This window comes from Aegilops tauschii, chromosome 7 (genome assembly GCF_002575655.3).
Source record: "Aegilops tauschii subsp. strangulata cultivar AL8/78 chromosome 7, Aet v6.0, whole genome shotgun sequence".
Taxonomy (NCBI): Eukaryota; Viridiplantae; Streptophyta; class Magnoliopsida; order Poales; family Poaceae; genus Aegilops; species Aegilops tauschii.
This window is the reverse complement of record NC_053041.3, coordinates 87,444,671-87,459,239: the sequence shown is the minus strand read 5'-3', so window position 1 is coordinate 87,459,239 and position 14,569 is coordinate 87,444,671. Positions and strand designations below refer to the sequence as shown.

The 14,569-nt window shown below is 49.9% G+C and overlaps 1 pseudogene; it reads left to right on the top strand.

Moving 5' to 3' along the window:
• Positions 1-6,373: 6,373 nt before the first annotated feature.
• LOC109744316 (uncharacterized) lies at positions 6,374-9,401 on the top strand (annotated as a pseudogene).
• Positions 9,402-14,569: the final 5,168 nt, after the last annotated feature.

The window sequence follows — 14,569 nt, the reverse complement described above, 5'->3', positions numbered from 1 at the left end:
AAAATATGCATTGGAAGTGTAGTCATGTTCTGATGGCTCTCTCCACGAATGAAGAGTGGGTGGAGGGGTATATATAGCCTCCACACAAAATCTAACCGTTACACACAAATCACCAAACTCCGTGGGACCGATTCAGAGAACTCGGTCAAACCGATTTGGTTCATAATGTGACCGTTAGGTGTTTCGGTGGGACCGAATGGATCAACTCGGTGGGACCGATTTCGTTAGGGTTAGGGCGTAACGTAATCTCGGTGAGACCGATTACACAAACTCGGTGAGACCGATTTTGGTAATAGACTAACAGAGAGTTGGTCAGGCAAACTCGGTGGGACCGATTTGCTCATCTCGGTTAGACCGAAACGTTAGGAAGGCGTGACAGAGAGTTTGCATTGCAATTTCGGTGCGACCGATTGCAAATTTCGGTGAGACCGAAATTATTGCAATAGGCAACAGAGAGTTTGCAATCCCATCTCGGTGAGACCGAGATCCCTATCGGTGAGACCGATTTGATTAGGGTTTCTGGCAGTGGCTATGTCAACTGAACTCGGTGGCTCCGGATATGAAATTTCGGTGGGGCCGAGTTGGACTTTTGGGTTTGGGACATATGTGGTTGTGACAAAGTGGTCGAGGGCTTTGGAGCATATCACTAAGCACTTTGAGCAAGCAAGCCATTAAGCAACACCTCATCCCCTCTTAATAGTATTGGCTTTCCTATGGACTAAGTGTGAGCTTGGATCACTAAAATAGAAAATGTAGAGTCTTGAACTTTGAGCTTGAGCCAATCCTTTGTCTTTATCACTTTGAAGGGGTTCCACATCCTCTTGTCCATGCCACTCCATTGTTGAACTTATCTGAAACATAGTAGATAGAAACATTAGTCCAACAAAAGATATGTTGACATTGATTACCAAAACCACCCAGGAAGCACTTGTGCTTTCACAGATCCAATTAATCTCGGCCATTAAATCATGGCAATCCAACGACCTAGACTGCTTCAATGTCGAGCTCTCAACACGTTTAGCGTGCAGTTAATTTCATGCCAAAAACAATGCTAATCATATAATAACACGTAAATAAAATTCTACTTAATATCCACATGCACTTAATATACTTACAAATTAACGTGCATTGCACGTACATATTGACTAGTTACTATTAATAAGGACTAAATACAGATAATTTCGGCAACGCCATGTCAGCTGCACAAACATCGAATGGTATATGCCTCCATGGCAGGCACACATAATGGTAATTACAGCTATATGACCTGTAACGAAAAGCGCCACAGACACTACACAAGATCTGTTATATGCTCCTCTTGCATGTCGACATATGCGAAAATAAGGATGTCGCAGCCAATATGAACTGCAAATATTGAAGAGACAAATGGAGTATTCTGTGATTCGACTACCTTGATCAAGAAATCAAGGGCATCGACCAAAACTAAAGGGATTCGACTACCTCGATCCAGAAATCAAGGGCATCAACCTAAACTAAAGTGATTCGACTTTGTTACTAATATAGGGCAGCCAGATCCAGAGTAAACACGTGCGGACCTGTAGCTTGGACATCCACTCCAATTCCTCCTGGCGGCGCGGTTGGAGAACAGCGGCGGCGCGGGTGCTGTGCAGCACGGTGGACCTACCCAACCCAGCGGTTCCACAAACAAATGTCGAGAGACAGAGGTCTTGAAGATAGGCCTAATGCGTCAAGTGCGATTGTGAGCTCCACTGTATCTATTGTGTACGAATACACCAAAACAAAAAATCATTTGCCCACTGTAGATGCATTGACTACGGTACATAATCGACTTCTACGCACGCAACGCAGAATGGATCCAACGCTTTTTGGGTACCCGGTAGAAACCGGTACCGGTAGTTTTTTATTTTGCAGTGGGAGTCCCTTCTTAGAGCATCTCCAGCCGTTGGCCCCAGGGATGCATAAAATCGCCGCCTGGAGGCGAGCCGGCGCTAAAATCGGCGTGGGGGCGAGCGGGTTCCCAGCCGCTCGCCCCAGTGTCGCCCCCAGACGCTGTTTTTTTAGAAAAACGGAATTCGGCAAAGTTCAGCAAATTGAACAAAAAGTTCAGCAAACTTGACATATATTTCGACATGTTTGACGTTACATACAGATATTAAAAAAAACCCAACTAAGGGGCGAAGAAGTCGCCGAGAGCAGCGAAGTCGCTGACATCGCCGCCATCCTCGTCGTCGTCATCGGCCTTCTCCTTCTTGACGTGGCCGCCCCTGCTGGACCCCTACCCGGCGTCGCCCTGGCGGACCGGTGGCGGCGGCGCGTCGTCGCCGTCGTCGTTGTCGTCGAGGACGACGACGCCTCCCTCGTCCCGGCCACGGCGCCGAGCTTCGAACCGCTCGTAGGCGAGGCGCTGGCGCTCCAGCTCCGTGCGTGCCCAGTCTTCACGCGCCCATTTGAGGGCTGCCGCGTTGTCGAGCTCCTCCTCCTTGACGCCGCCAGCGAGCCCGGGCTCCGTCTTCACGACGGGGAGCCCCGGCTCCGTCTTGATGGCGGCGAGGCCCGGCTCTGTCTTTGGCTTGACGTAGCGCGGAGGAGCCGAGGAGGAGGCGCGCCTGCCACCCTCGTTGATGACGATGCCGGCGCTGCGGGTGCGCCGGCCGAGCAGCGTCTCCGCGGCGGGCTCGGCCTTGACGCCGAACAACGTCGGCGAGCCGGAGGAATGGGAGGAGGACTGAGAGGAGGAAGACAAGGAGGAGCCGAACCTCCTGGGCGCCCATTGCCCGGCGCTCCGGGGGGGGGGGGGGGGTGGCGGCCGCCGCGGCAGGGTATGCCGGCGGCGGGTTATTGCCACCCTCGAGGTATGCCAGCACCTCGTGGAGTGTGTGGCCGGGGGCGCCCCACCACACGCGGCGCCCATCGCTGTTCTTGATGTCACCGACCACCGGCGCCCCGTTGGTGGATGCCAGCCGCTGCGCCTGCCGGCGCTGGAAGTACGCCGCCCACGACGCGTGGTTGTCGGCGGCGAACTGGGGGAGGGCGCGCTGCTCCTCTGTTAAGGACGCCAGCACGCGGTCGACCTCGACGGCGAAGATGCCGGGGCGAGCGTCGACGTCGGGCACCGGGGGGATGGGGACGCCCCCGTTGCTGAGCCTCCACCCTGTCGGCCCGGCGCGCATGTCCGGCGGCGCCGGGATGTTGGCCTCGAAGAGGAGATACGCCTTCCACTCATAGAGCGAGCGGCGGCAGAAGCCGTTGGCCGCCGCCGCGTCGCCGAGGAAGCGTTCGGCCATCGCTGGAAGGGGGAAAGGGGAGATAGGCAGAGCTCGGCGACGGACGGGAGAGAGGTAGAGCTCGACGGCTGGTTTGGGCTCGGGCTGGTGTGGCCAGCGGCGAGGGGGAGCCGCTGGTTTTATAGCCCCGCGTCGTGTGTACGCGTGGCGGGAGGGGAGGCGTCGCCGCGCCGTCCGTGACGCGCCGCCCGTGAGGAATCAACGGCAAGGCTGACCGGCGGCAGCCTTGCCATTGTTTCCCCGCGGGAAACCGAGGTGTTCTGGGGAAGACGAGGCGCGCGTCGCTGACTCGGCGGGCCCGCGGCTCTTTTGCGCCAAAACCGCTCGCCCCGGTGCCCCCGGACGCCCCCAACATGTCGGGTTCGGCCTGGGTCCGCCGGCGCCAGTTTCGGCCCAAACTGACGAAAAACGGGATCCTGAGAGCACGACTGGGCCAATTTTTGGGCGCCGGCGCGGAAAAACGTCTGAAGAAGGTCTGTTGGGACGCGGCTGGAGATGCTCTTAGACCGGCCCCTTCTTTTTATTCAGAAGAAAAGGCACACGTCTCGGCCCCATTTTTCGTTGAAAAATGAAACCAAATCATCTCTTACATATGCATATTTTCTCTCTTTTTCCTAAAAAAAAAAAAACAAGCTAGTCCCATGTGCATGCATGCGCGGCTACACGCGGACGTCCTATCGTACTAAAGGTTGTCGCCGTTGTCGGGCAAGCTGGCAATGGGGTAGCAGCAACAGTACCTGAATGGCGGCAGGGCGTACCTGCGTCGAGCCGTTCTGTTGCGAGGCGCCGCGCGGACAAAAATCCTGTGAGAAAGGAGCTGCCGCCTGCGCTCCTGGCGGCATGGGCCGCCATTTGCGCGCATGGCGACAAGTGCCACGTGTCGGCTGATGCACTTGCCATCAGAGTGCAGCTGGTCCACCTGCCGCCACGATGCAGCTGGTCTTTTTTGACAATTTGTTTCAAATGTGGTATCAGGGGCCGGCCCTGTGTTTCGGGAGGCCTTAGGCGAGCTCGACGACATGGACTCCTATGTCCTAAGTCCTAAGACAATATATATGTATGCGTGTGTTATATATATAACTTATTAAAAGTAACTTTCAATCACACATCTTTAGTTTAAAATATGACTATAATAATTCAAATGACTCCATCGATAACAGTAATAACCAAATTTGAACCGACTCCATAAAAAACAATAGTACTAAAAAGATCGCAAAATGAAACTAACATGACATGATTACCTCAAATAAGAACGAAATTAGACTGACTCCATCGATGCCGGTACTCTAATAGGTCCCTTCTCAATTAAAATATCCCTTTTGCTATTGTCAAGAACTTCCCATGTTCTTGGATCAAAAATAAATGAAAGGGAATCTTCCTGTTCATCATTAGAGGAAGGCTGCAAATTTTCCTCCTCCATTGTACTGTCAGCATCAACTTCAAAATTTATTTGCTCCCCTGTACTCGCACCATCTTCATTCACCTCAACATCTGAATTTTCATGCTCGGAAGTAGTTTCTTGCCCTTGTTCTTCACTGACATCAACATTGCTTGAAGATGTAAAGAACTTATTCAAAGAACCCTTCAGTAGTAGAATTTTCAGATCATTTTTTTTCTTTTTCCTACTTTTTTTAGCACCCGACAATTGCTTCTTCTTAGGTAACATGGCAGGCTAATGTCCTAAAATCATGAAGAAAAGATTAAAAGAGCATACAAAGAATTAGGAATTTATAGATCGGATGATTGAAACCCTAGACATGTTACATAGAATGACAAAAAATTGATAGATTGGATTAGAATACGTACATACTAAATAAAGAATAAATAAACTACTGTCTACTGAAATTGTCAAATTGAGGTTTGGGGATGGACTGGATCACTGGAACATGGATGCGTACTTCTTGACTTCCAGTCGGATGCGTATTTGTATAGGTATTGCCGCGGTGCCGGATGCCGGATGGCCAGGCTGCCGCCTGCCGGACTGCTGTGCGACGTCGAGGCGAGGGCGACGCGGCAAGGGCCAAGGGGCAAGGCGCCGAGCGAGCGAGAAGGCCGACGGGCGGGCGAGGGCGACGAAGGACGAACCTACCAAGGAAACGAGCAGTCGTGTGCCTCGCCCTGGCAACTAGCGTGAGTCACGGCGCCGCTTCGCCTTCGCTAATCCATCAACGATCGCTAGCTAGCTATATCTGGGCCGCCTAGCCTATCTTATTTATTTTCTTTAATTCTTTTGTAATTTTTTTACTTGTTTTTTGTTGGGCTATAATATATGTATATACTCCATCATGCCCCCCCTCGCCTGGGCCCTGGGCCGTCACCCCGTCGGCCATACCCCAGGGCCGGCCCTGGGTGGTATTTTCTGGCAATTTGACTCGGCAGGGGGTCCTTTTGGACAACAGTTCTGATGACACATGTCCACCACAAGGATGATGCCACCACCACGACATCCCTGCTTGAACCGACGGGTTCCCAAATCCATCACCGACCATAAAGACGATCGCCTCGCCGGAGAAGAATCCAAAGCTTCTTTATTCAGCATCCATTTAAAAAACTAAGCTACTAGGGCCCTAAAACCTAAAGCTAAAACGATGCGCACACACGGAATCGGACGACTTCTGTCACCACCGATGATCAAGAGGTTGCCGGCAGAGGGGAGCCGCCGGAAGGGTTGCCTCTCTTGGCGGCGATGGCTAGGGTTCCTGGTCGCTAGCCCCCTGAGGCAGCAAATATCGCTAAAAAATGACTTCGCGGGGACCAAAGTGATTACCGGGTTGAGCTTTATACCAGGGATTCCTTGTGCATGAGAAGGGAGGCATGGAGCATTGCGTGAAGATCGAATACTCATTGAGCAGTGAATATATTATTAGGTACGATGTGTAAGCAACGTGTGCCTTTCAGTGATTCGTTTCCAAAAGACGACACACCGACGGGCACTCAATCGCCATGCATGCATGATACCATCCCACATGCACACGTAGAGCACAGCACACGGCGGCCGGACTACCGGAGCAAAGCACTATAAAATACATGTATTGTACATGCTGCTCCGATCAGATCGTGCACAGCCGGTGCAGTATACATACATGATGTCTTCCCAGCCTAGAATCATGACGACGACCAAGGAGGAACGGCAGCAAGAGCTGGAGTTCCTGTGGAAGTGGCGCAAGTACCTGCTGCTGCTGGCCACACTGGTCGCCAGCGTCACCTACGGCGCCGGCCTCAACCCGCCGGGCGGCGTGTGGTCCGAGGACAACTACGCCCCAGCGCGCCACGTCGGCGCCGTGCACCCGCGGGCGCGGGCGCCGGTGTCCCCGGATGCGGCGGTCTACCCGAACCGCGTCGGCGACCCGGTGCTCGTGTCCACCTACTCGCGCAGGTACAATGCCTTCTTCTACTGCAACGCCGCCGCCTTCGTCTCGTCCCTGGTCGTCATCATGTTCCTGCTGGACGGGCGCATCATCGACAACCCCGCCGGCCTCATCGTGCTCCGTGTCGCCATGCTGCTCGACCTGCTCGCCCTCATGGCCGCCTTCGCCGCGGGGAGCTGCCGCGACGTGGTCGCGTCCATCTACGTCTCCGCGCTCTTCGGCCTCGTCTTCGCCTACGTCGCCATCTACGTCCGCGTCGAAAGATTCTGTCGGTCGGCCCCGGCAGAGGAGAAGGAGAGCCTCAACCTCAAAGAGCGGCGCAAGATGCTGCTGCTGCTCGCCACCTTCGCGACGCCGCTGACGTACGCCGCGGGCCTGGCGCCGCCGGGAGGTTTCTGGAGCCAGAGCGTGGCGGAGCACCACGCCGGCGCGCCGCTGCTGCACGACGGGCGCTACAAGATCCGCTACCACGCCTTCTTCTACGCCAACGCCAACTCCTTCGTCGCCTCCCTCGCCATCATCATGCTGCTCATGAGCAGGACGCTGAGCGACCGCCTCACCCGCTCCCGCGTGCTGTTTGTGTGCGTCGTAGTGGTGCTGCTGGGCCTCATGGCCGCCTACGCTGCCGGGAGCTGCAGATGGCCCACCACCACCGTGTACGTCGTTTCCCTCGTCGGCGCCGTGCTCCTCTACATTGTGCTGGTGCCGGTGTTCCCCTTGAAAGCGTTCACGAGATGCCGGGAACTCATCCATAAAATACCTCGAATCATGTACGTAATCAAGCTCACACACTTGGCTAGCTTCATTTCCATAATTTTTTCCATAATTAGTTGAGCTAATTCATGTCACTTGGACGTAAAGTGAACGGAACAGCGCGAGGACAGTCGACATCGATGATGGGCAGGAAGACAAGCTGGAGCAGGCGCGGTCGCTCGTTCTGCTGCTTGCCACTTTGGCGGCGACGGTGACCTACCAGGCAGGGCTGAGCCCGCCGGGCGGCGTCTGGCCGGAAGGGGATCTGAATCACACCGCAGGGAACCCGGTTCTTCAGGACATGCACCCCACGAGGTACAAGGTGTTCTACCACTGCAACACGGCGGCGTTCGTGGCGTCAGTGGTCGTCATCATCATCGTCCAGAGCAAGAAGCTGAGCGCCTTCGGGCGTTCCGCGCTCAACACGGTCATGATACTGGACCTGTTCGGCCTCATGGGTGCCTACGTCGCCGGGAGCTGCCGGGACAACGCCACCACCATCTACGTCTCCGCCCTGGCCGTCGCCGTCTTCCTCTACTCCATCGCCAAGGTCGTGGCGTTCGCGGTTGAAGGCAAGGAGAGCACGCCCATACGGTGGGTGCGTCGAATATGGGGTAATGTTGTACAAGCGTTGCCCCGTCCGTCGTGCCGGCGAAGAGGGGACCCAAGTCAAGGAGAAGAAGAACCACCGGCACAAGGTCATTCGCCGGCCTCCGAGGCCGAGAGGAAGCGTATTGAAGAAAAAGCGCTCGAGAGGAAGCGTAAGTTCTTACTGCAGCTCGCCATCCTCGCCGCCACCGTCACCTACCAGACCGGACTGAACCCTCCCGGCGGGTTCTGGCCAGAGACAGAGAGCAATGGCGGAAGATCGCTAACCGCCGGCGACCCGGTTCTCCTCGACCACTACGGGAGCAGGTATGAGGTGTTCTTCTACTGCAACGCGACGGGCTTCATGGCGTCCGTCGCCGTCATTCTCATCCTGGTGAACCAGAAACTGTACGAGAAGGGCATCCAGAGCAAGGCTCTCCACGTCTGCATCATGGTCGGGCTGCTCGGCCTCATGGGCGCCTACGCCGCCGGCAGCTGCCGGCTGCTGCGCACCTCAATCTACGTCTTCGCGCTCGTGGCCGCGGTGGTCGTCTTCCTCGTCCTGCAGATCCTCTTCTGCGTGTACGCGGAGTTCCACCATTTGTCACACAACGAATGGCTTCCGGAGTGCCTGAAGAGGCTGCACGAGGAGGCATCGTCGCCGCCGGCACCGACGGAGGACGAAAGCAACTGGCGTCAACAAGAACGATACCGCCTGCGCAAGTCCCTGATGCTGCTCGGCATCCTCGCGGCCAGCGTGACCTACCAGGCGGGTCTCGCGCCTCCCGGCGGCACGTGGGGCGACGATGACACCGCGTCCTCGCCGTCCCCGTCGCTTTCTCCATCGCCGTCGGCTGCATACCTCTCCCATGCCGGCAACCCGCTCCTGCTCGACACCAACCCACGACGGTACCAGGCCTTCTTCTACTGCAACGCGACGTCGTTCGTGGCCTCCATCGTGGTCATCATGCTGGCGCTGCAGTACACCGTGAAGAAGCAGATCGCCCCGCTGTGGGCGATGCAGAGCCTGCAGACCGTCATGGTGCTGGACCTGGTCGGCCTGCTGGGCGCCTACGCCGCCGGCAGCTGCAGGGACAGGGAGACGTCCGCGTACGTCATCGCGCTCGTGGCCGCGGTGGTCGCCTTCATCACCGTCTACATCCTGCTGCCGTTCCACATCGTGCCGCGGAAGGCCGAGGAGCACCCGCACCCGGTGACTCACTTGGGAGGAAACAATGGTGATGTGATGATCAGCACCCGTGCCAGTCACCAGTGTGTACCTAATTAAATAGTTCTACTTGTTTACGTTGCTTTGGTTTGCATATTTCTTCTTCTTCTGATAATTCCCTTGATTTGCAGTGCTGCTAATCGGGAAATTTGTGCCTGTTTTTGGTTCTACACTGTCTTTCTGTGTGCTCCATGTGTACTGTGGTATATAAATTATGTTTGATTTGGTTTGGCTTTTATAAGAACTATCCGTAAATTTCATTAATTCAATTCAGTTGTTCAATTGTTTAGTTGGAGGGTGTTCCGCCGGTCCGCCTCGTCTCCGGTGGCCTTAGGGCCATGGCGGCGTGGTTAATCCCGGCCCATGTCGGTGGTCGGGAGGGCTCCGTCTTTAGATGTTTCTTCAAGTTTTGTTAGGGTTTGTATCCTGCTCAGGAAGATGAGATGGCGGGGGCTTTCTGAATATGGAATAAGGTTCTCCCCGCCTGGTCCCCATTCTAGTGGTGCGTCTAGCATCATCGGTAGGTGTGTGGAGGTGTGTCTCCGGTGGATCTGTCATTGGTGGATTTGCTCGGATCTTGTCATAGTTCGCCTACGTTCGTGTGTCTTCAGGTTGGATCCTTCCGATCTATGCTACACTTCAACCGCGACGGTTGTTGTTCTGGTGCGCTGGTCCTATGGGGCGTTAGCACGACGACTTCCCGACTGTCTACCACAACAAGGTTTGCCCGGCTCCCGCGAGGGAGGGGCGAGATGGCGGCGCGCCTTCATCTCGCTTCAGTGCTTGTAGTCGTCGCTAGGTGGTCTACGAATCTGGATGTAATTTTTATTATTTCTAGTGTTTGTTGTCCTACCATGTTTGAAGATGAATAGATTGAAAGTTTTTCGCAAAAAAAAGAGTTCAATCGAGTTTTTTTTTGGGTTTCCACACAATGAAGGATAAAAAAACCACCTCAAGCAATAGCTTTCTAGTAAAGTCACTGATTTTTTATAAGAAAAGACACCAAAAGGATATCTTTTTTTGCAAGATCAATAGATGGTTATTCCATCAAGGTAGAGTTACAATCCTTTGGCAAGAGTTCCTCAATGCAAGGAGCTGCCGAGCCACACAGCCGTAGCCCGCTTAGAGCGACTATACTTTACCAGACAATCTGCAACACTATTCTGAGACCTGTGAAGTTTCTGGGGAATAAACACCGTATCAACCGTAAAGGACTTAACTTCAGCAACTAAATGACCAAAAAGTGACCGATCTAAACTAGAATTAGAAAGACAAGATAAAGCAACCGAAGAATCAGACTGAACCATAACTGGTAGCTCAGTATGTTGTGGAGCAAGCGCCATACTGATCATCAACGCATGAATCTCTGTCTCCAAAGCCTCACTGCAATTAAATAAGAACCGATATGCCGAAAACATAACTGAGTCATCATGTCTTCGTAGAATCATCCCAACCGCTGTTGTGCCATCTTTCTCCAAGAAAGACTCATAAACGGACAGTGCAGTCATATTAGGTGGAGGTGCAGGCCACTGTAGCACTTGAGGTGAACGGTCAGGCCTCGGTCTTTCCCATGAGTCTACCACCACCATTTTTCCTCTTAAAAATTCTTCCGTACATTGAACAAACATTTATGACATGTATATACTGCACGAGCATTTTTGTACATTGCGCAAGCATATTTTTAAATTGGGTGACCAGTTTTTAAATTTTATTTCACATTTTCTAATGCGGTCTTTTTTAAATTATACAAATATTTTTGAACAATCTATAAGCATTTTTTAATTGTCACGTACATAAATTTTAAAATGCGTGATCATGTTTTAAATGTCACAATTTATTACTGAATGCTATATATCAACATTTTCTGTAAGTTAGGCTAAAAATATTTTAATATTTTTTTATAAAACATGAAATAAATCGAAAAACTTAAATGAAAAGAAAAACTAGAAAAACTAAATTTGTCCCCGCAAAAAAAAAGCAAACTAAATTTCAGGAAGCTCCTCGGGCATCGCATGAGGCGAGACGAGCTTCTGTCTCGCTATAAACGACACAAAGCCGCTCACCTATTTCTCGCCTGTTGCGAGACCTAGGTAGATTTCACCTAAGGGGTGAGGGTATGGGCCACTCCAGTACTGTAGATGTAGTGCAAAGTTTTCTCCCAGTGGTTTTATTTTTACCTTTTTCTGACTGTTTTCAAATGGTTCTCTTGTTTTTATCTATAGTTTCCATCGGTTTGCTATTTTTATTTTTATTTCTTCGGGTTTCTTTTTTCAGTAATTATCGAGTTTATTTGGATTTTCCATATTTATTTGTTTTTGACACATGTATAATTATTTTCATCCACATTGCACCTTTTTCATATACACCAGGAACATTTTTCTATCCGCGTTTAACATTTTTAAAATACATGATTAACATTCTTTTAAAAGATATGTTTTCATGTACACTTGTTTTCATACACACAGTACATTTTTTGTGTACAGCTAAATCATTTTTATACATGTTTAACATTTTCCAAATATATTATTAATAGTTTGCCAAATACATGTTTTTGATCTTTTTAATACGTGTTCAACATTTTTCAAACACATTCACTCATTTTTTAATGATATAAAACTTTTTGTAACTTTGTGATTTTTTAGATTGCATAATTTTTTTATTAAAATTCATGAACATATTTTCAAAAGTCATTAACATTTTTTTCCTTTTCTTTTTCATTGCCTAGATGGTATGACATTTTTAAAAAGAATGGTATGACTTTGTTTAATTAGACGAACATTTTTTTACATTTATTATTTTTTAGAAAAATTTCACGTATATACTTTTTGAAACACATGAACTTTTTCTAAATATGACATACATTTTTTAATTGTACAATCATTTTCTATAAGTTGAGCAAAGATTTTTAAAGTGTGTGATGAACACTTTGAAAAAATTAACTAAATTATTTTTTGTAATGTATGTATTTATTATTATTATTTAAATAGTTCTGTACAAACTCCATTTTATTGCTTAAATGACAACTTCATAGGAATACTTTTAGGTCTGGAGTATTAAGGAGCCACACATGACGTCCTGAGGAAAGGCGTAGAGCGTGTTTAGCGAGGCTATGTACCTCAATATTAGTATATTTTCAAAATATAAACAAAAGAAAAAAGAAAACAAACATGTGGCTACTAGGCTGGTCCACTACCGGTAAATAGCGAGACATAGCCGCACCCTCTGCGTGATTCCACTTTTTCGCAATGATTTGAAGTTTGAAAACAAATTATTAGGTACCCTAGCATGCCTATGTCGCTTCGTGCTAGTGTTTTGGCCCGTTTGCGGTGATTTTTTTCCTTTTCTTTTTCATTGCCTAGATTGAACTGTTTTAGTGAAATTCTTTAAAATGGACCCTAAATTCTGTGACCAGCAAGTTACTGTATCATAAGCTGGCGCTTGGGTCTAGGATAGGACAGCATGATAGCAAGAAATAGGATAGGCAGAGCTTCTTACAGAAAGAATATGATCATCTCTTTTCGCCAAACACACGCAAGATAGACAGAGCAAAAGCTCGGCCATGAAAATCCTACAAAAGAAAAAACCTCCAAAACCCACAAGAGCAAAGACAGAAAAACTGCCCTACAGAGGGCTTATTGTAAGGAAGGGGATAACATGATCATTCAGACATCTGCATTCCGTTGTATGCATGCAGAAGGAATTTTTTAAGTAACCAACACAGTGACAACTGGATGAAGCGTGCCCAAACATCTGGGAGTATACGGGTCTTCCACCCATTGCACACAAAAAGCACTTTCTATAAAAAGCCAACTCACCTCTCTACATCTCCCCCTCTCTCAATAAAGGGAGGAGATCATTATAAATAACAAACCAATCCTATACATTTCAGTCAAGCCAAACCATGCAGACCAAGCTCCAATTCAGCAGGAATATCCACTCTATCAATACCTAGGGGCTTGGGTACCAACCCATCAAGCCCCAGCCTTCGTTACTTGTAACCTATAGGCTATCTTTATGAATTTTACATTAACATGGCAATATCGTGGCTCCAGCCATCATGTCGTGACGCGCAGGCCACTTAACATTACAACATATAACCATATCATAAATAAACTCATTATGATGACGAAGGCTATACCACATCATAGGCATACCCTGCAAAGCCAAGTTAGACGTCCTCTAATCATTTTTACCAAAATTTTAGCGTGCGGTTAACCAGTTTTAGCAAATAATACTAGCTACCTACGTCCACAACATAGGCGATGATTCTTGATGCTAGATTAAGTTTCGGGGGTGTGAAACAAGATACTTAATTAAAAATCTCTAGCCCCACACTAAACTTCGTCAATACGCGTGACCCCCTGGAAGATCATCCATCTTCAGCACCCTCTTGTGTACGCGATGGTTCACTATTCTCAACTATGGTGAAGCCCAATGAACTATTAGCATATCATCAACATCTAGAGTCGGTCAATTGTCAGAACCTTGTAAAAGCGACACCATGCCGTCGATGAATTAAACCAAAGCAACACTCGAGGGAAGCATAGCAAGAACATCAACCCTCACAATCACATGTGATCTAGATCGCAACCTGCACCTACTCATAAAATCGCTCATGATGACACTATTGGGAAACATAGCAGAAAACAAAAAAACCGCACCTACGCACACCCAAGATCATTATGAAGATGCATAACGGGTTGTGATCATGATCGTTACCGTCACCGAGTTGCAGCGGAAGAAGAAAGTGTCGGTGTAGATCGTACTTGGAGTCCCTCGAAACGTAAATGGACAATCCCACGTACCGCCCACGAATAGTCCCTCGAACTGAAGACTGAAAGCATTACATCTCTACTTGGTTGCAAGCGTGCAACCTTCACGATCCGGCAACGCTTCGTCGTCCAGAGCTAATCGTCGCCGGAGAATTAGAGGGAGGAAATTAGAACCACGCATGGCTTCTAATTATGACGACAAGAGGATTAGCCAACCTCTAACTAGTCAACTAGGACCAACTAGAACAAGAACTAGAGGAACTAGAGGAGGCTCCAAAACTTGTATGTCTCAAAGGACAAAATCCTCTAGTATATATAGGTTTGAGGGGAGAGGAGGGGCTGCACCAAGGGGGAGAGTTTCCCCCTTGGGTCGCCGGGCTTCATGGCATCTTCCCCCTAGTCCAATTCGGGGGAGCAACTAGTTCACGAGCGCTCCTCCGGGAGCCTCACAACGATCAGCACCACTTGGCACGCTCTCAGCCACCCCGCCACGTGTCGCGCTTTGGGCGCTCCCTCCGGATTTTGTTTTTTATTTTATTTTTCCGCACGCATTTTTGGCTTTTAAAACGGTTTTTTTGGGTTTTTTGAAGTTTC